This window comes from Octopus bimaculoides, chromosome 7, assembly GCF_046866305.1.
Source record: "Octopus bimaculoides isolate indiv1 chromosome 7, ASM4686630v1, whole genome shotgun sequence".
NCBI classification, from domain to species: domain Eukaryota; kingdom Metazoa; phylum Mollusca; class Cephalopoda; order Octopoda; family Octopodidae; genus Octopus; species Octopus bimaculoides.
This window is the reverse complement of record NC_142934.1, coordinates 59,751,166-59,773,282: the sequence shown is the minus strand read 5'-3', so window position 1 is coordinate 59,773,282 and position 22,117 is coordinate 59,751,166.

The following is a 22,117-nucleotide window of genomic DNA, read 5'->3' as shown; positions in this document are numbered from 1 at the left end:
TACAGACTTTTTCACTTCTCAAGTGTTAAACTAATACATCTGCTTGTTGTCTTACACTACTTGTCTTCATCTTTTGTTTTTTTGTGAATTCTCCCTATATATATCGTCATCATCATAATCGTTTAACGTCTGTTTTCCATGCTGGCATGGGTTGGACGGTTTGACTGTGGTTGGGAGAGCCAGCAGCTGCACCAGACTCCAATCTGATCTGGCAATGTTTCTACAGCTGGATGCTCTTCCTAACGCCAAACACTCTAAGAGTGTATTGGGTGCTTTTTATGTGCCACCAGCACAGGAGCCAGTCAGGTGGGCCTGGCATTGATCATGTTTGGATAGTGCTTTTTACATGTCACTGGCACAGGGGCCAGTCAGAGTGTACTGGCATCGGCTATGTTCAGTTGGTGCTTTTTACGTGCCACCAGCATGAGAGTCAGTCAGGAGGTACTGGCAATGGTCACATTTGGATGGTGCATTTTACATGCCACCAGCATGGGAGCCAGTCAAGCAGACCTAGCATCGACCGCATATTATGTTATGTTATGTTATATTCATAGTATATCATGTAATGTTATAATATAGATAAATTATTGAATTGTCAATAGTATCCCTCTATTTAATTTATCTTTATGTCTGTATGTATATGTATGTATGTGTATATATATATATATATATATATATATATATATATACACACACATATATATATACTAGCAGAGATACTTGGGATTGCCTGTGTCACATGGAATTGAAGAATTAGACTTTTCTTTTATATTTTCTCTCATGAACTGGAATACCTATGATTAGAATTTTATCAAAATTGGACATTAAGAATTTTAATGAGGGTTCTTTCCCTCTTTACACACCCTAACAAAAATTCTAATCATGACGCATTTATCCTATATTACTCATCTTTATGCCCAGATCCCAAAATCCAAATCTTATAAAACCTATTCAAAGGTTTTAGCTCCTGAAAAATGAAGCACATGGAGCACATTGGAGCTCTAAAATGTGGAAGTTAAGGCCCCTATTAAGGGGTGGGGTCTTAAAGTCAACCAGAGAAGTTGAATTGTTGGGAATCTTTTTTAACTTGTGTCTTATATCTATTGTTCAAATTTCTTTGAAATTGGAAATGTATGAATGTTTACTGGGTTTGTAAAAGAAAGCAAAGCTACAGGAAACCAAAAGATGAATGATCACAATAAGCAGTCAACTACCTTACCCTAGTCGTTACCACTCCGCAGTGTAGGATTCTTCACCATACAGGTGATCAGCACAACTGTAAAATGCATTACGGATGGAAACATATGAAGCAATACATTAAAATATGTATAAATTCCATCCATGGATTATTGTTATTATTATTACTATATTTATCCTACATTATATTGGCACAGTTTGGTACAATCCAATAAAACTGCTGTTGCAAATTGGAATCACTAGAGTGTAGCTGGCATTATAACATTGGATCTTTTATGTGCGTACCCAAAAACATTTCCCATAAACAAACTAAATGGATATGTGTCTGTGTGTGTGTATGTGTGTGTGTGTAAAGGTAAGATCCAAGGATCAAGGTGTGGAAAGTTAGTAAGCTACAAGCAGTCTATAGAAGGTATACAAAACAACTTTCAGGAACAATAGTGGTTTATTGATGAAGAAGATCATAAATTTTTCCCATATTGAAGTTCAATAAACTGAAAAAGTCGTTTTGTAGCTTATGGTTAACAGCTGGGTTTGATGTGTATGTGATTAAAAATCCAAAATTAGGTAATGAAGTAGATAAAATCCAGGGTATATATTTTCACAGCTAGCAGAACCTCATTTTTGATTGAATCTCCTGCAAGTCAACATGGGAGCCTTTGATGACAATATAAACTTCATTTGATCTTTGGCCTGAGGAGTAGCTAGTAGATTACTCCTCATTTGGACAATTACTGCTTTCTCTGCATGTACAGTGTCAGTGTGCATGTATGACAGAGTGTAAATGTCTTGAGAGAAAAGTTGGGCATAAGAGGCATCAGACATGGTGTGCAAGTGAGATGACTGCGTTGGTGTGGTCATGAGATGCATATGGACAAGGACAGCTGCGTGAAGAAGTGCCAATCTTTAACAAAGGAGGAAACCTGTGGAAGAGGTATACTTAGAAAGACATGGGACGAGGTGATGAAGCATGATCTTCAAATGTTGGGCCTCACAGAAGCAATGGCAAATGACCGAGACCTTTGGCAATATGCCATGCTTGAGAAGACCCATCAAGCCAAGTGAAATCATAGTTGTGGCTGATGATAATGTTATGTAACTGGCACCCATGCTGATGGAATGTAAAAAGCACCCCTCGAATGCTGGGTGATATGCCGAGCTTGAGAAGACCCATAAAACCAAGTGAACTGATGCTAGTGTCACATAACCAGCACCCATACCAGTGACATGTAAAAAACACCCTACAAACTGGCAATGTCCATCTTCCATGCTTGCATGGGCAGGGGGGTTGACAGGAGCCGGTCAAGTAGAAAAATTACCCTAGGCTACTGTGTCTGTTTTAACAGAAATTTTATGGCTGGATGACCTTCCTAACATAACCACTCTGCAGAGTGGACTCAGTGCTTTTTACCTGGCACTAGCACAGGTGAGGTTAGTTTTGGCATGATCTTTACAGCTGGATGCCTTTCCAAACGCCAACCACATTACAGTGTGAACTGGATACTTTTAACATATCTAATATATAAAATAGAGATGTGTGCATATTCACTTTTCATGCAAAAACGGCTTCACCAATTGCTACATTTTCAGTGATAAACATGGCAAGAAAGAAAACACAGTATAGGAAGAAGCGCTTACATGAATAACAGGTCCATGTCATATATAGAAGTGTAAAACCATTGAGTGTTAATGTATTACTATTACACTTCCACTTTTTGAATGACATGCATGAATGTATATCTGTGTATAAAAGTGCAACAGTAACATGATATATTCGCTGTCTGTTTGTGTGTGTACTCTATGCAAAGCCTTTCATTTTTTATAATCTGTGCCTGTTTTTTGGTTACAAAATAAGTTAGGCAAACGTGTATTTACTTCATATATATCATCATCATCATCATCATCGTTTAACGTCCGCTTTCCATGCTAGCATGGGTTGGACGATTTGACTGAGGACTGGTGAAACCGGATGGCAACACCAGGCTCCAGTCTGATTTGGCAGAGTTCCTACAGCTGGATGCCCTTCCTAACGCCAACCACTCAGAGAGTGTAGTGGGTGCTTTTACGTGTCACCCGCACGAAAACGGCCACGCTCGAAATGGTGTCTTTTATGTGCCACCCGCACAAGCCAGTCCAGGGGCACTGGCAACGATCTCGCTCGAAAATCCTACAGGAGCCAGTCAGGCGGTACTGGCAACGGCCACGCTCAAAATGGTGCATCTCATGTGCCACCCGCACAAGAACCAGTCCAGGGGCACTGGCAACGATCTTACTTGGCTTGCCGGGTCTTCTCACGCACAGCACATTTCCAAAGGTCTCGGTCAGTAGTCATCGCCTCGGTGAGGCCCAACGTACGAAGGTCTTGCCTCACCACCTCAGCCCAGGTCTCCCTGGGCCTATCTCTTCCACGGGTTCCCTCAACTGTTAGGGTGTGGCACTTTTTCACGCAGCTATCCTCCTCCATTCTCACCACATGTCCATACCAGCGCAATCGTCTCTCTTGCACGCCACAACTGATGCTTCTAATGTTCAGCTTTTCTCTCAAGATACTTACACTCTGACGGGTATTCACATTGACATTACACATCCAACGGAGCATACTGGCTTCATTCCTTGCGAGCTTACGTATGTCCTTAGCAGTTACAGCCCATGTTTCACTGCCATGTAGCATGGTTGTTCGTACGCATGCGTCATACAGTCTGCCTTTTACTCTGAGTGAGAGTCCCTTTGTCGCCAGCAGGGGTAAGAGCTCTCTAAACTTTGCCCAGGCTATTCTTATTCTAGCAGCTACACTTTCAGCGCACCCACCCCCACTACTAACTTGGTCGCCCAGATAGCGGAAGCTATCGACTACCTCTAGTTTTTCACCCTGGAATGAGATAGAAGTTGTTTCCTGTTTGTTTACAGTCTTTATTGCACCTGAACATCTGCCACAAACAAAAACTAACTTGCTAGTTAACCTGCCTTTGATGTTGCTGCACCTCTTATGTGTCCATAGCTTGCACCGGGTACATCTTATAGAGTTACTACCTACTCCTTTTCTACATACTGAGCAGGGCCATCTACCTGAAGGGGTTTGTGTTTTATCTACCTTCCTACTTATTAGGATTTTGGTTTTAGCTAGGTTGACTCTAAGGCCCTTCAATTCTAGACCTTGCTTCCACACCTGAAACTTCTCCTCTAGTTCTGATAGTGACTCCGCAATTAGGGCAAGGTCATCAGCATAGAGGAGCTCCCAGGGGCAACCTGTCTTGAACTCCTCTGTGATTGCCTGGAGGACTATGATAAATAAGAGGCGGCTGAGGACGGAACCTTGGTGGACCCCTACCTCTACCCGGAATTCATTGCTGTACTCATTTCCAACCCTCACCTTACTGGCAGCATCTCTGTACATGGCTCGCACAGCTCTCACTAACCATTCATCTATCCCAAGTTTCCTCATTGACCACCAGATAAGGGATCGGGGGACCCTGTCAAAGGCTTTCTCCATGTCAACGAAAGCCAGGTACAGAGGTTTATCCTTAGCTAGGTATTTCTCCTGCAACTGTCTCACTAGAAATAAGGCATCAGTAGTGCTTTTACCTGGCACGAACCCAAACTGCATCTCATCTAAATTGATTCGCTCCCTAATTAGTTGGGCTATGACCCTCTCTGTAACTTTCATAACCTGATCTAACAGCTTGATGCCTCTGTAATTATTTGTATCTAAAGCGTCACCTTTACCTTTGTAGCAGTTGACTATGATGCTGCTACACCAGTCATTGGGTATGACTCCTTCGTGTATCACCTGGTTCGTAGTACGGGTGACTAGGCTATAGCCAACACTGCCAGATATTTTGAGCATCTCTGCAGTGATTCCTGATGGGCCGGGGGCTTTCCCGGTCTTCATACTCTTAATTGCTTTATCTACCCTGGTACTATCAACTCGGATAGCTGGTCCCTCTATTGGGTCGACATACGGCAGGCTCTCTTTCTCCCATTCATTCTCTTTATTAAGCAATCTATCGTAGTGGCATCTCCAGACCTCTTTCTTTGCATCCTCATTTAATGCAAGCGTACCATCATCCATGCGAACACATTTCTCTCCTACAACATCACTATTCTCTCTCCTACACTGTCTTGCAACACGAAATACCTCGAGTCTTTGGTCCTCACGGCGCAGAACATTGGCAAATCTTTCCTTATCTGCTTCCCCTCTGGCTAAATAAACCTGTCGCCTAGTCTCCCTTCTGGCACATTGGTACAATTCCCTGCTACCACCGTTCTTCCAGTCCTTCCAAGCCTGTTTCTTTTGTCTAATAGCCCTGTCTACCTCCTTGTTCCACCACCACGTTACTCTGGGTCGGGAGGGGACCTTACACCACCCACAAATCTGGTCGGTGGCTTTCAACAGGTTGTCCCGCAGAAATCACCAATTGTCTTCCACGTTGTATGATGCTATATCCCCTTCTATTTCGTTAAATGCTTCAAGTAACTTGTCTCTAAGTCTCTGTCCGTTTGCAGGGTCTTTAAGCTTCCACACCCTTCTCCTCCAAGCCTGTCTAATTCTGGGCACCCATTTTGCCTTGATCCCAAAGTCGCTAACTACTAATCTATGTTGTGGGGTACATTCTTCGCCAGGGTAGGTTTTGGCATTTATAAGCCGCCCTCTTTCCCTATTTCTGGCGAGGATGTAGTCGATTTGGCTAGAGTGTCTGCCGGAGCGGTAGGTGACTAGGTGACTGGCAGGTTTCCTGAAGTTGGTATTGCAGACCATAAGATCGGTTGCATCACAGAACTCCAGCAGTCTGGTTCCCTCCTCGTTGCGGGAACCGAAGCCATAGCCTCCATGTATGCCATGGAAGCCTCCAGCACGACGTCCGACATGACCGTTGAAGTCTCCAGCCACAAAGAGAAGGTCCCTGTCACTCGTCGACGAGGTAGTTTGCAAGAGGGTGTCATAGAATTGGTCTTTCAGACCATCTGGTAGCCCCGGTTGAGGTGCATAGGCTGAGATGACAGTAGCTAATCTATGATGAAGCACTAGTCTGATCTTAAGTACTCTGTCACTTACTCTGTCACTTACTCTGACGACCTCGATTACCTTATCCACCCATTTCTCCGCTAGAAGTATTCCTACGCCCCCGACCCCGTCAGTGTTCCCTGCCCAGAAAATCTTGTACCTGTGTTCTTTGCCTGTGAGGAACCTCGCAGAACCTCCTCTCCATCTTACTTCCTGGATGCAGCACATATAACAGTTAAAAAGTTTCCTTTCACATTTCACTTAGCATCTATGTTCCATGTTGGCATTGGTTGCAGAGTTACGTAGAAAGTTGGTATCTCAGCTACTAGCAATTGAGACCTGCGTAATCTAGTTGGCATTTTAAAATTTCTTTATTTTCTTTAACCCAGGCAACGCTGAGTATTTCTGCTAGTATATATATATATATATATATATATATATATATATATATATATATATATATATATATATATATATATATTTAGATTTAGATTCAAAATTGAATATGGTACTTATGTTTAGGCACCAGAATATAGTATGGTATTATCCAAAAACCATTCTAAAAGAAAGGTGATCAAAATAAGCAACACAGATTTTAAAGATAATCGCAGTACGCACGTTTCATGCTACTCCATTTATTTAAGTAATGTGAGCATTGCATTAAATGCAATATGTAGAGCAATCTTCAGCTGCACAGAAATGTATATAAAATATAGAGATGTGATATAAAATAGAGATGTGTGTGTATTCACTTTTCATATGAAAATGACTTCACCAATTGCTTCCATATGTCTGATGCATGAATAATTCCACCTCAGACAAATTATAGGCTGTTCATTTGATTCTTTTTATCAAAAATTATTAGAAATAAAAAAATATTGCTTTTTATATTACATTCACGTCTTTGAAAGTTTTTAAAATATTGACTTCTGGTTTTCTAGCATCAGTGACGTAACATATCTCTTTATGTATATCTCTCTATCCATCTCCCTCTATCTATCTCTATCTCTCTGTAACATATCTCTGTATCAATATCTCTTGTTTTCACTTGCATTTTTCAGATGTTATTCTTTTCACTTTCAATTTTCTTACATCAGTGTTTAACTTCCGTGTTATTGTTTTCAATGTAAGTCTAAGTTTTCTATCGCTATTTACAAATAAACAACGACAAATTACTGACAGAAAGAAGTTCACAATTACTGACGTAAGTAATTTCATAATTTACTGACAGAAGCATCTTCATAAATTTCATTTCAATCTGTATGGTTTTGTGTTTCTTTCTGGTTCCTTTGGACAGTTTCTTTCTGGTTCTTTTGATACTGGCTCTTTGGTTCACTGAGTGACAAATTTCTCTTCAACCCATACAATACTTTATTTTCCGTTAAAATTTCTTATAATTTCCATTACCAAGTTATTTTCATTGTTTACTATCTTCTGCACTTGTGTATTTCTGTATACATATATAACAATGCCTGTGAGGAAACTGTCAAGGCATCAATAATGGTGATTACATAATTTTCTTTATTGTAGTAAATTTGACTTATAGCTGGATGTTGGATAACAGCATGGTTACCTAATTCTGTGTGCCTGTCAGACCTAGTAGGTATGGGAAAAAAATGGTGAATGCTCTGTTATTGTAGGTGAAAAACCACATCTAGTTTGTGGGTACTGCGAAAAAAAAGATGGAACAAACTGTACAAGGGTTATATCAGGAGTTGTGTCCTTTGGCCCCAATGCATAAACACTTTCTTCATATGAATAAATTTAATAAAACTTTTAATAGGCACATCTTAAGTTTCCTTTATAACTAGTATAATCTTGTATAAAAGGGATAGTAGGTAGGCTGACACCCAAGACAGAGGATGGATGTTCATGTAGAGGCAAAATCACATGTTCCCTTAACAATCACTGTAACATAGAAACAGTTGTATATAAGGCAGAGATATTATCAAAGGACCTAAATGGGTCAGCAAACGTATCAAAGTATGTGTGAATGACAGATGGCTCTTTAGAACCAGATTCGATAACCATAAATCCTCCTTCGACATTCTGGAGATACAAAATGCCACATCTCTGACCAAGCACATATAGTTGTTAAGGGAAAATGCAATAGAGTACAACATAAAGTGGAAAAACTTAGAGAAGTGCTAGGCTTATTTCAATAGCAGCAAAAAGGGAAGATTATTTTTAACTGAGAAAAGAATCTTTGTTAGAAACCTCCTTTTCCTTACAAGAAGAATTCAAATAAAAATAGAAAAGAACAGTGAGAGAGGCTAATTTTATGGCTTGTTTAGTCACCATGGATGAAACTTGGTTTCATCATTATGATCCCCAGATCATAACAGTAGCAATCAATGAAGTGGTGCCACAGCAGTTCATCATGTCCCAAAAAGTTTTGGACCCTGTCAGTTGGAAAGATTCTGGCTTTAGTGTTCTGGGACAAAGACAGAGTACTCCTCATAGAATACTGCAAAAGGGTCACACCATCAAGAGAGAATACTACATGTCTCTGTTGGATGAACTGTATGAAGCTTTGAAGCAGAAACACCATGGAAAGCTGAGCTGTGATGTCCTATTTTTCCAGGACAATGCACCAGCACACACAGCACATGAAACTCTATGGAAAATACGTGACTTTGGCTTTGAATTGGTAGATCACCCACCTTACTCTCCTGATTTGGCCCCTCCAACTATCACCTCTTTCCATGACTGAAGAAACATCTCAAGGGAATGATATTTCACTCCAATTTGGAAGTGATCGCTGCTACAGAGGCCTGTTTGGAGGTCCAACCTTCTGAGTTCTTTTTACAGGACTTAGAAAAACTGAAGGACTACTGCAATAAGTGTGTGAATCTAAGAGGGGAATATGTGAACATATTGAATAAAATAATAATTAACTGATCCTCTTGTATTTTGTTTTATCTAAAGTCAGGACCTTTTTAACCCCACCCTTCTTGTAAAGGCAGTGAGTGAGCTAGCAGAATCAATAGCACAACAGGTAGAACGCTTAGCAGTGTTTCATCTATTTCACATTCTGAGTTCAAATTTCACTGAAATTGACTTTGCCTTTCATCCTTTTGGTATCAATAGAATATAGACCAGTTGAACACTGAAGTTGATGTAATCATCTTACTTGCTTCTTCAACATTGTTGGCCTTGACCCAAAATTTGAAATCAATATTTACATGCTGTTATTTATAGCTTTATGTGTGCTTCAAGAGCCACTGTTTCTCACCAAAAACAACGAATTATACAAACAATTTTTATATACACATACACATATACATTTACACCCACACACACAAACTACATACTTTAGTACATACACATCTATCCATACATACATACATTCATACATACACACATACAAAGCATGTATTTATATATACACACACACACACACACACACACACACACACACACACACACACACACACACACACACACACACACATATATATATATATATCATGTCACAACAGATAATAATTGATTTTTAATAAGTCTGATGGCTATTTGTCACATCAGTATCTGAAAAGATGCTGATATTTTTTATATTGTAACTGTGAGATTTGACTGGCATGCAGTCACCTTGTTGAGTTCCAATAGAATGAAATCACGTGATATGGAAATTTCCTGTGCCCATGGTGCATGAAGTTCATCTGCTATGATTTACATGTGTGCTTTTATGCACCAAGCGCCTATGAGAAGATCTCTTAAGGCTAATATGAGGGTGAGCTGTAAAGATCACAAGCTGACAAAGAAGGAGTAATGCTAGACCTGTGAAATCTTGCATGAATTAATTTCAACTGTTCTTGTTAATAATTGTAGGGAGGCTGATCAACCAGTTTAAAGCTACGGTCTTGCAAGCAGCCATTGAAACCAAGGAGATAACGCATGCATATAGCATGTGTGTGTGTGTGTGTGTACATATATATATATGTATACATGTATATATATCTATATATATATATACACATATATATATAGATAGATATAGATATAAATATACATCCATCCATCCATCCATCCATACATACATACATACATACATACATACATACATACATACATACATACAAAAAGCGAACATTTATGGTGAATTAATGCAGATCTTACAGCCCCTGTACCCTGACTATGAATTCCTATTTGTACCTCTCATCATAGGTGCATGAAGTTATGTGTAAACAAATTTGTGCAAAAACCTAAACGTACACGGTTTCACAGAGAAAGAGTAAAAGTAACTGACACAGATTCTCCAAATCCAATCTATCAGTGGCACAGTGAAGATATGTAAGGCATTCCAAAAATTCTTTAACCTTTCCATTCATCATCTTCTGTCTTGTGGTTGGTCATTCCCCTAAAATTCTGTATAGATGCTTAAATATATTTCCTTCTGTATATATGCTTCTTATACAACCATGATTTTTAATGAACTTAAAATAATTATAAATTTATTTTAATACCTATTTTGAACACTTTCATATAAACTGTTTAAACAAAAGGCTCCTCTTAACATTTTCTTATCATTCATTGTCAAATATTCTATTTTTTAACATTTTCTTATAATTATCAAAGGTGTATAACTGTATTTTAATACAATTATGATAACCATTTTTTAATACAACAAAGCTTATACAAAGCTTTAAATTTTACTTTTGATAATCTTTTTTTTGAAAAATGTGAAACCAGTCAAGTGATAAACATCTTTAAAAGACCTCTGCATTTTCAAACCCTCTTTCCTATATATATACATATTTATATCATCATCATCATTTAACGTCCGCTTTCCATGCTAGCATGGGTTGGACGATTTGACTGAGGACTGGCAAGCCAGAAGGCTGCACCAGGCTCCAATCTGATCTGGCAGAGTTTCTACAGCTGGATGCCCTTCCTAATGCCAACCACTCCGAAAGTGTAGTATATATATATATATATATGTCTTCTGCTATAGCCTTCTGATCTATGTATATAAATGTGTGTGTGTATATATATATATATATATTTATATATATATATATATATATATATATATATATATATATATATATATATATATATATATATATATATATATATATATATACATACACATTTATATACATAGACCATGGGCCTCTTTCAGTTTCTATCTACCAAATCTACATTCACAAGGTTATAGCAGAAGATACTTGCTCAAGGTGCCATGCAGTGGGACTGAACCCGGAACCATGTGGCACATATTTATCAAATCTCTACAACAAAAAAGTTGACAGTGATTTCAAAGTCTAGGCATGCTCATCTTCATCAGACTGTTTTATGAAGTTGAACAAGCTGAAATTTTACTGTCAATCTTTTCCTTGTAAATGTTTTATATATATATATATATATATATATATATATATATATATATCTTTTACCTTTTACTTGTTTTAGTCATTAGACTATGGCCATGCTGAAGTACTATCTTAAACAAATCAATGTGGGTACTTATTTCTAAGCCAGTGTTTATTCTATTGGCCTCTTTTTACAAATTGCTAACTTACAGGATGTAAACAGATCAATACTGTTTGCCAAGAAGCAGCTGGTGATGAGCGCAAACACAAAAACACACACACATAAATACATAAATACATACATAATACATACATACATACATATATATATAATCATAAATATACAGGGATTAGCAATTGAGTTGCTTCTCCAACATACTGAAAATTTAGAAATAGCAGTCAAAGAACTACTGATTCTAAACTACAAATTTTTCTCTAAAACGGATGGCGATATTTATGGCACACATAGAACAATTAGAGAAAAATTTGTAGTTTAGAATCAGTAGTTCTTTGACTGCTATTTCTAAATTTTCAGTATGTTGGAGAAGCAACTCAATTGCTAATCCCTGTATATTTATGATGATAAATGGTCTTACCGATAAAGGTTTTTTTCATACTGAACTACTTGGCAAAATTGTTAATTATTAATTCTATTATTAATTGACGATTCTCTGCCCTTATTCTTGTATATTTTACATATATATATATATATATATATATATATATATAAATAGATAGATATACTGCATGGACAAAATTTTTTGGATGGGAGGTGATGCCACCCTTCCTGCACATGTGTTACACCTACAGTAAAGATGCGTGTATATATATATATGTATATATATATATATATATATATATATATATAGATGGATGGATGTATACATATTCACACACACATATATATATATATGTGTGTATGTGTGAAGGCACATGGCTCAGTGGTTAGAGCGTCGAGCTTACGATCATGAGGTTGTGAGTTTGAATCCTGGACCGGGCTGTGTTTTGTGTTCTTTAGCAAGACACTTTATTTCACGTTGCTCCAGTTCACTCAGCTGTAGAAATGAGTTGTGACATCACAGGTACCAAGCTGTATCAGCCTTTGCCTTTCCCTTGGATAACACTAGAGGTGTGGGGAGGGGAGGCTGGTATGCATGGGCAACTGCTGGTCTTCCATAAACAACCTTGCCCGGACTTGTGCCTGGGAGGGTAACTTTCTAGGTGCAATCCCATGGTTAGTCATGACCGAAGGGGATCTCAGCAATATGTATGTATGGATGTATGTATACATAAGTAATAATTTTAAATTTGGAAACGATGGTAGTGAAAAATAAAGAGACTCATGAATTCCATTTCTTTTCTCTCAAATTTATATCATCATCATCATCATCATCGTTTAACGTCCGCTTTCCATGCTAGCATGGGTTGGACGATTTGACTGAGGACTGGTGAAACCGGATGGCAACACCAGGCTCCAGTCTGATTTGGCAGAGTTTCTACAGCTGGATGCCCTTCCTAACGCCAACCACTCAGAGAGTGTAGTGGGTGCTTTTACGTGTCACCCGCACGAAAACGGCCACGCTCGAAATGGTGTCTTTTATGTGCCACCCGCACAAGCCAGTCCAGGGGCACTGGCAACGATCTCGCTCGAAAATCCTACAGGAGCCAGTCAGGCGGTACTGGCAACGGCCACGCTCAAAATGGTGCATCTCATGTGCCACCCGCACAAGAACCAGTCCAGGGGCACTGGCAACGATCTTACTTGGCTTGCCGGGTCTTCTCACGCACAGTCCATTTCCAAAGGTCTCGGTCCGTAGTCATCGCCTCGGTGAGGCCCAATGTACGAAGGTCTTGCCTCACCACCTCAGCCCAGGTCTTCCTGGGCCTACCTCTTCCACGGGTTCCCTCAACTGTTAGGGTGTGGCACTTTTTCACGCAGCTATCCTCCTCCATTCTCACCACATGTCCATACCAGCGCAATCGTCTCTCTTGCACGCCACAACTGATGCTTCTAATGTTCAGCTTTTCTCTCAGGATACTTACACTCTGACGGGTATTCACATTGACATTACACATCCAACGGAGCATACTGGCTTCATTCCTTGCGAGCTTACGTATGTCCTCAGCAGTTACAGCCCATGTTTCACTGCCATGTAGCATGGTTGTTCGTACGCATGCGTCATACAGTCTGCCTTTTACTCTGAGTGAGAGTCCCTTTGTCGCCAGCAGGGGTAAGAGCTCTCTAAACTTTGCCCAGGCTATTCTTATTCTAGCAGCTACACTTTCAGCGCACCCACCCCCACTACTAACTTGGTTGCCCAGATAGCGGAAGCTATCGACTACCTCTAGTTTTTCACCCTGGAATGAGATAGAAGTTGTTTCCTGTTTGTTTGCAGTCTTTATTGCACCTGAGCATCTGCCACAAACAAAAACTAACTTGCTAGTTAACCTGCCTTTGATGTTGCTGCACCTCTTATGTGTCCATAGCTTGCACCGGGTACATCTTATAGAGTTACTACCTACTCCTTTTCTACATACTGAGCAGGGCCATCTACCTGAAGGGGTTTGTGTTTTATCTACCTTCCTACTTATTAGGATTTTGGTTTTAGCTAGGTTGACTCTAAGGCCCTTCAATTCTAGACCTTGCTTCCACACCTGAAACTTCTCCTCTAGTTCTGATAGTGACTCCGCAATTAGGGCAAGGTCATCAGCATAGAGGAGCTCCCAGGGGCAACCTGTCTTGAACTCCTCTGTGATTGCCTGGAGGACTATGGTAAATAATAGGGGGCTGAGGACGGAACCTTGGTGGACCCCTACCTCCACCCGGAATTCATTGCTGTAATCATTTCCAACCCTCACCTTACTGGCAGCATCTCTGTACATGGCTCGCACAGCTCTCACTAACCATTCTTCTATCCCAAGTTTCCTCATTGACCACCAGATAAGGGATCGGGGGACCCTGTCAAAGGCTTTCTCCATGTCAACGAAAGCCAGGTACAGAGGTTTATCCTTAGCTAGGTATTTCTCCTGCAACTGTCTCACTAGAAATAAGGCATCAGTAGTGCTTTTACCTGGCACGAACCCAAACTGCATCTCATCTAAATTGATTCGCTCCCTAATTAGTTGGGCTATGACCCTCTCTGTAACTTTCATAACCTGATCTAACAGCTTGATGCCTCTGTAATTATTTGTATCTAAAGCGTCCCCTTTACCTTTGTAGCAGTTGACTATGATGCTGCTACACCAGTCATAGGGTATGACTCCTTCGTGTATCACCTGGTTCGTAATACGGGTGACTAGGCTATAGCCAACACTGCCAGATATTTTGAGCATCTCTGCAGTGATTCCTGATGGGCCGGGGGCTTTCCCGGTCTTCATACTCTTAATTGCTTTATCTACCCTGGTACTATCAACTCGGATAGCTGGTCCCTCTATTGGGTCGACATAAGGCAGGCTCTCTTTCTCCCATTCATTCTCTTTATTAAGCAATCTATCGTAGTGGCATCTCCAGACCTCTTTCTTTGCATCCTCATTTAATGCAAGCGTACCATCATCCATGCGAACACATTTCTCTCCTACAACATCACTATTCTCTCTCCTACACTGTCTTATATATATATATATATATATATATATAAAATCACGGCTGGCCTTCCCTATAGGTTTTGCATAAAGAATACAATGTAGTGTTAAGTAACAAACAGATTATATAACTTCTCTCTATTGTTGGCTAACTCTGATGAGCATAAAGTTATATAACTGATATTTAATACTATACATTTCGAATAATATATATCTATACATATTTATGTACATACATATACAATGTAATAATATATATATGTGTGTATGCATATATATGTATATATATACATACATTTATATATATATATGCATATATAAATATGTATGTGTACACACACATATATACACATGCATACACAAGCACACACACACACATATACATGCATCTTTGTGTCTCTGCATTTATATTCTTAGATGGATGGATGGTTGGATGGATCAGCATACACTAATAAACACATACAGTGTAAAGTATTAAAAACAATATAACAGTGTAACAATGAATACAATTCAGAAACCATTTGTTAAGATGTAAGAACAGTTGCAATAAACAAAAGATTTTCTTTTGTTTATTTGAGAAGCAGCCCAGCATGAAATAACAGATGGACTGTAGTTGTAGTAGTTATTGTTGTTGTTGCCTTATCTGCTGCATTATTATTTTGCTTAATGACTGGAACGGACAAGGAAAGTGAAGATTTGAACATACTTATAGAGGGACCTTTATAATTTTGTATTGACATAATTGTGCCTCTTTCAAGGCAAACAAACAGCATTCCACATACTTTCAATTTCTATAACACAAATTGTAGCCTTTGAAGTTTTGAGGAATAATTGCCGAGTAATTAATGACAGGAATTTGAAATGAAATGCTGTCTTTAAATTATATATGACAGATATTTGAAAATATTCACACAATTTGTTAATCACAACTTCGGTTATTTTTTAACAAGCTATTTTGGTTGATGTGGAAGCATGGATGGCTGCGTTGATAGAACACTACTTGATCATATGATCAAGATGTTGGCTGTTCATATCTTATTATGAGACTACAACATTAAGTCTATGGTCCAAGGCATTTAGACTTCATTCTACATCTACAGTACACATCATATACAGTGCATGTGTGTGTATGCACATACACACACACACACACACACATTTAGTATAATGCAGGTAAAAACCTTGTCACATGCATTTAAGACTTCTTATGCAGTTTTTTGGCTACCATATGTTAGCCTACTGCAGGGTATATTCTATGGCTGCATACACATGTAGAACTCTTCCATAAGATTGATATAAAAAGAATAATATAACATGAGGATGGAAGACATCAGACTTTAATAGAAAATCACAACATTTGCTTTTGTTATATATATAATCATTCAAAAGAAAGTAAGAAAATGGAGATATAACATTTAATAAAAATTTATTATCTGCAAAAATCAAACATGGTCCCTTACACCTGTTTCAATTAAGCCTAATAGATTAAATAGTAATCATTAAAATCATTATATTAAATACCTTTAGATAAATCTCTTCAGAGGGGTAGGAAAAAGATATACCATTAGGTTTTTAAGTGTTTTATTATAAATTTTGGTTAAATGTTCTATATCCATTTAATAAATTTTTATTAAATGTTATATCTCCACTTTCTTACTTTCACAACAAATATTAGGTATTAAACCAGTAATTCATTGGAGGATACCATTCCTTAATGAGGCTAATTTAATTTCTAATTGAATATATATATATGTATATATATATATATATATATATATATATATATATATATATATATGACATAAGAAGCATTGGATGAGGCATGCAAGAGAGACATTTGCGCTGGTATGGTCATGTACTATGGATAGATGAGGAGAGCTGTGAAGAAGAAGTGCCACTCCCAAACAGTGGAAGGAATCTGGGGTGGAGGTAGACCCAGGAAGTCATGGGATGAAGTGGTCAAGCATGACCTTCAAACATTGGGCCTCACAGAGGCAATGACGAAAGACCGAGACTTCTGGAGATACGCTGTGACTGTGAAGACCCGACAAATAAAGTGAGTTCACAGCTGTATCCCACACCAGTTTCGCATAGCCAGCCCCAGCCCATTTAAAAGTACCTTGGATCGTAGGGCAGCCTGCAGTGTTTGAGGAGAGCTATTGAGTCAAGTACATCAACATCAAAATAAAAAATCAAATGGAAATTGTAGTTGTGATACCTATGCTGGTGGCATGTAAAAAGCATCATCTGAACGTGGCCGATGTCAGCGCTGCCTTGATTGGCTTCCGTACCGGTGGCACATAAAAAGCACCAGCCAATCATGGCTGCTGCCAGCCTCTTCTGGCCCCTGTGCCAGTGGCACATAAAAAGCACCCACTACACTCACGGAGTGGTTGGCATTAGGAAGGGCATCCAGCTGTAGAAACACTGCCTGATCAGAGTGGAGCCTGGTGCAGCCTCCTGACTTCCCAGACCTCGGTCAAACCATCCAACCCATGCTAGCATGGAAAACGGATGTTAAATGATGATGATGATGATGATGAAAGGTAGCTATATGCAATATAAAACCAAAAAGGTAAAATTCAATTATCACATAGTGACTGAGGGTGCTGGGTAGGACTTATATTGCTAGCTATATAGGGTGCTACCCAGCACACTCAATCACAGTTAGTAGCAATTAAATTTTTCCTTTTTGATGTGTGTATATATATATATATATAAAATTTATTAATAAGGGTAGAAATTGATATTAATCAATTAAAACCAGTGGTCTAGCATATTAAAAATATCTGAAGATTAAAATTATATTACATAAAAAAATAAGAGGAATGACCAGCAAAAGTGGACTCCTATATGCTAGAAATAGATGCCAAATCATCTAACCTCGAAAAATATGTTCTCAGTAAAAATTTAGCGACACAACAGACTGTAAAAGGGCAAGACAAATGAAAAAATATTAAATTAAAAAAACGATTAACCTACATACCATGGTTTCACCTGTTAAAATTTACATAAGTGAATATCTGCAGGCTCATCAGCGTAGTCTGTTGATTTATAAAATATAATTTCCAGAACTATATATATATATATATATATAGATATAATCTTTGATATTCTATCAGCGTTTATGCATTTGAAAATAAATTATCATCTTATTTTATCTCACAATACATATTTCATTGCTTCTAAAGCAAACATTAGTTTGTTTACATTTATTGTAATAAAATATATATTTACATATATACAAACACACACACACACACACATACACACACACACAAACATACACATGTCATATATGTGTGTGTGTGTGTGTGCGTGCGTGTGAGTGTGTGTGTGTGTGTGTGTAATGGTAGTCTCTCATAGTCCAACAAAGATGGTTGTGCAATTTCTTGCTGAGAAATTTGCACAAATGATTTGTTTATGGTGATCAAATGTATGTGCTGTGCATTAGCTCACTTCCTCCATCAAATCAACATTTCCTGAACAAGGTGCACAATGTACCAATTGTCAAGTGTGAAAGTGATCGCAGAAGAACATGAGATGAGGTGTTTGGTTCAAAAACACACAACACACCACCTGGTCTAGGAGCTGACCAAGTAGTGTGTTGCAATCATGAGTCTAACACCCTAACCCTAACCACTTGGCACAATTTCGTACTGCTACTGCTTATATTTCACTCAGAGATTTAATATAGCTTATTTCTCCTTTTTTGAGATCAGCGACAATTTGCCACTGAAAAAAAGCATATAGTATTTTGCGAGTGGAATGAGTTTTCATCACTAGCTTGTGATTAACACATGCTGAGGATGGGTAACCACTCAGAAACTCGAGTCTGTGTGTATCACATAAGGCTAGAGATGGGAGTGATGACATCTCCTCGCAAATACTAATTGGACACAGAATGTGTGTCATTAGCCAACTGGAAGAGATGTCTTCCTGGGGCTATAAACGTCAGTAGCACCGTCCTGTATAGGATGCCACGCTTGGTTGGTAATTATATCTTGCAATTCCGTACTGTTACTGTTTATATCTTGCTCAGAGATTTAATATAGCCTATATATATATATGTATATGTAAAGTCATAAATGACAGAAATAGTTTGATATTAGAATTTGCTTTTTATTAAATAAAATTTCATCTAACTATTTCTTTGTTACTTATGATTTTATACACACCTTATCCTTTTCACTTGTATATTCTATGTTTTGTAGAATGGTACATTAAGGAGATTTTTTTATGAATACTACCGTATACTTGAATCCATATATTGAGACTGCCCCTCAGCTGGGGCTACCTGATGGACAGAAAGACCGATTTTATGACACCCTCATGCAGACTCGTTGACAAATGACAGAGACCTTCTCTTTGTGGCTGGTGACTTCAATAGGCATGTTGGACAACATACAGAGAGCTTCCATGGCGTACATGGAGGCTATAGTTTTGGTTCCTGCTGGAATTTTGAGATGCAAATGATCTTATGGTTTGTAACACTAACTTCAGGAAACCTGCCAGTCACTTATTCACCAACTGATCTGGTAGACACACTAGTCAAATTGATTACATCCTTACCAGGAAGCAGGAAAGATGGCTACTTATAAATGCCAAAACCTTCCCAGGTGAAGAATGCACCCCACAACATAGATTAGTAGTTAGCGACTTCAGGATCAGGGCTAAATTGCTGCCCAGAAGACGACCAGCATAGAGAAGGGTTTGGAAGCTTAAAGATCCTGTGAATGGACAAAGATTTAGAGACGTATTACTCGAAGCTTTTGACAAAATAGAGGGGGATATAGCATCACATGATGTAGAAGACAGCTGGAGGTTTCTATAGGACAACCTGTTGAGGGCCACTGACCAGATCTGTGGATGGTGCAAAGTCCCTTCTCAACCCAAGGTAACGTGGTGGTGGAACAGTGTAGTTAACAGGGCCATTAGGGAAAAGAAACAGGCACGGAAGGACTGGAAGAACAGTGGTAGTAGGGAATTGTATCAGACTGCCAAAAGGGAAGTTAGGAAACAATTTTATTTAGACAGAGGGGAAGCACATAAGAAGAAATTTGCCAATGTTCTGTGTCGTGAGGACCAAAGACTTGAGGTGTTTTGTGTTGCAAGACAGTGCATGGGAGAGAATCGTGTTGTCATAGGAGAGAAATGTGTCCACATGGATGACAGCTCACTTGCATTTAATGAGGCTGCAAGGAGAGAGACTTGGAAACATTACTATGAAAGGTTGCTAAATGAAGAGAATGAATGGGAGAAAGAGAGTTTGCCAAATGTTGACTCAGCAGAGGGACCAGCTATCCGAAATGACAGTACCTTGGTAGATAAAGCAATTAAGGGTATGAAGACAGGGAAAGCCCCCGGCCCATCAGGAATCACCACAGAGATGCTTAAAATATCTGGCAGTGTTGGCTATAGTTAACCAGGTGATACATGAAGGAGTCATACCCAATGACTGGTGTAGCAGCACCATAGTCAACTGCTACAAAGGTAACAGTGACACATTAGATACAAATAATTACAGAGGTATTAAATTGTTGGATCAGGTAATGAAAGTAACAGAGAGGGTCATAGCCCAACTAATTAGGGAGAGCATCAATCTAGATGGGATGCAGTTTGGGTTTGTGCCAGGGAAAAGCACCACTGATGCTATATTTCTGGTAAGACAGCTGCAGGAGAAATACCTAGCCAAAGATAAACCTCTGTACTTGGCTTTTGTTGACATGGAGAAAGCCTTTGACTGGGTCCTCCGATCCCTTATCTGGTGGTCAATGAGGAAACTTGGGATAGATGAATGGTTACTGAGAGCTGTATAAGCCATGTACAGGGACGCTATCAGTAAGGTGAGGGTTGTTGATGAGTACAATGAAGAATTCCTGGTAGGGGTAGGCATCCACCAAGGATCAGTCCTCAGCCCCCTCTTATTCATCATAGTCCTCCAGGCAATAACATAGGAATTCAAGACAGGTTGCCCCTGGGAGCTCCTCTATGCTGATGACCTTGCTCTAATTGCTGAGTCACTATCAGAACTAGAGGAGAAGTTTCAGGTATGGAAGCAAGGATTAGGATCGAAGGGCCTTAGAGTCAACCTAGCAAAAACCAAAGTCTTAATAAGTAGGAAGGCAGACAAACCACAAATCCCTTCAGGTAGATGGCTCTGCTCAAACTGTAGAAAAGGCATAGGTACAAATCCCATAAGATGTACCCAGTGTAAGCTATGGACACATAAGAGGTGCAGCAATATCAAAGGGAGGCTAACTGGGAAGATAGTTTTTGTATGTGGCAAATGCTCAGGAGCAATAAACACTGAAAACATGCAGAGAACAACTTCTGTCACATTCCAGGGGGAAAACTACAAGTGGTTGATAGCTTTTGTTACCTAGGTGACCAAGTCAGTAGCGGGGGTGGATGCTCCAAAAGTGTAGCTGCTAGAGTAAGGATAGCCTGGGCAAAGTTCAGAGAGTTCCTACCTCTGCTGGTAACAAAAGGCCTCTCACTCAGAGTAAAAGGTAGACTGTATGATGTATATTTGCAAACAGCTATGGTACATGGTAGTGAAACATGAGTGGTGATGGCTGAAGACATGTGTAAGCTTGCAAGGAATGAAGCCAATATGCTCTGCTGGATGTGTAATGTCAGTGTGCATACACGACAGAGTGTAAGCACCATGAGAGAAAAGTTGGACTTAGGAAGCGTCAGATGTAGTGTGCAAGAGAGATGATTGCACTGGTATGGTCATGTGTTGTGAATGGATGAGGACAGCTGTGTAAAAAAGTGTCACACCCTAGCAGTTGAGGGAACCTGCAGAAGAGGTAGACCCAAGAAGACCTGGGATTAGGTGGTGAAGCATGACCTTCGAACACTGGGCCTCACCGAGGCAATGACAAGTGATCAAGACCTTTGGAGATATGCTGTGCTTGAGAAGACCCGGCAAGCCAAGTGAGAACATAATTGTGGCCTATGCAAGTGCTGTATAACCAGCCCATTTAAGAGTACCTTTCAATCATTGGACAATAAA